This window comes from Tupaia chinensis, unplaced genomic scaffold (assembly GCF_000334495.1).
Source record: "Tupaia chinensis unplaced genomic scaffold, TupChi_1.0 Scaffold000365_1, whole genome shotgun sequence".
In the NCBI taxonomy this organism is placed as follows: Eukaryota; Metazoa; Chordata; class Mammalia; order Scandentia; family Tupaiidae; genus Tupaia; species Tupaia belangeri.
In genome coordinates, this window is record NW_006159862.1 from 2,532,453 (window position 1) to 2,533,730 (window position 1,278).

The following is a 1,278-nucleotide window of genomic DNA, read 5'->3' on the forward strand; positions in this document are numbered from 1 at the left end:
GCGGGCCTCAGGCAGGAAGGCAGTGTGTTCTCGTGTTAGAAGGACCCGCTGGACGGCAGGGGCAGGACCCCAAGGTGGGGACCAGCCGGCCTCTGGACACGCGGCAGCTGGGCCGCTGTGCTCTGCAGGGCTCCCAGCACTGCCGCTCCACTCCGGGGCACTGCCTGGCACTAAGACAGGTCCCTACAGGGCCAGGGCCACCTGCTCACCAAGCGTGCGTGACCTGGGTCAGGGCAGGCCAGAGAGGCCCTCAGAGGCCGCGGGAGGAACGAAGGCCCAGAGAAGAGAGGAGCAAGGGGCTCTCCCAGCGCGCCCAAGGCCGGTCTTCCCCCGGATCCCGGCCACTCCCCACGCGGCCCTGCAGCGGGTGCTCTGCGCTTGCTCCCCTCCCTCAGGAAGCGGGCTCTTGCTCAGGGGAAGGGGTCGGCGAACCCAGAGGGGTGAGCCTGGCTGAGACCCAAAGCAGAGCCTCAGTAGGAGGCCACCTGGGGCTCCCCTGGTGGAGTGTCGCTGGGCACTCGGAAACACAGGTGGCTCAGGAGGGCTCTGGTTCTAACAGGCCCAGGGCAGCACGCCCTCAGGAGCATGTGATGGGCCGCTCGTGTGCCGCCGTGCCGGGCGCCTCACCTCCCCGAGAGATCCTGGGCAGGCCTCAGACATCAGACGTGACGTGTTCTTTGTCAGCCTGAGCTGTGACTTGCAGTCTGTCCCTTCACCCCCGCGCTGGCTCCGGCTTACTAACTGCCTTCTCAGCCACTGCTCACCGACCCGGCACAGACACGATGGCCTATGCAAGGATCCAATCTCAGAGCGGAGGGGGAGTGGGCGGATGAGAAGACAAAAACAGGAGTGCCGGCCGAGGGAGCCCAGGTGTGGGGGCTGTGGGAGGCTCCTGGGAAAAAAAAACCCTGGGGCGGCAGGGGTGGGCCCTGAGCCCACACAGCAGCTGCTCAAAGGCCTGGGCTTGGCCCCGGGGGCAGTGGGGGTCATGGGAGGGTCTAGAGGGGACATAATGGGGCTGAGCTGCAGCTCAAGGGTGGCTCTGCCAGCTCCTAGGAGAAGGTGCTGGAAATGCCTGTGGGGTGGGCAGGGAGGAAGCACCGAGAGTACACAGCTAGAGCCGCCAGGGGTCAGGCCTTCCTGCGCCCAGTATCCCCTGGCTGGGGCGGCCCTGGGAAGTCCCATGGAGGTTGTGAACCCGGCCCAGAAAGCAGATAAGGCCTGCGTCCCCACCTACTGTCGCCACAGCCAGCTAAGCAGGAAGGTGCCACGGGCCCA

The 1,278-nt window shown here is 66.5% G+C and overlaps 1 protein-coding gene across 2 annotated transcripts in view; it reads right to left on the minus strand.

Moving 5' to 3' along the window:
• The window catches only part of SACK1G (scaffolding CK1 anchoring protein G), a 40,540-nt gene that overhangs the window by 14,529 nt on the left and 24,733 nt on the right, over positions 1-1,278 (minus strand). The gene's annotated exons all lie outside the window — the stretch shown is intronic.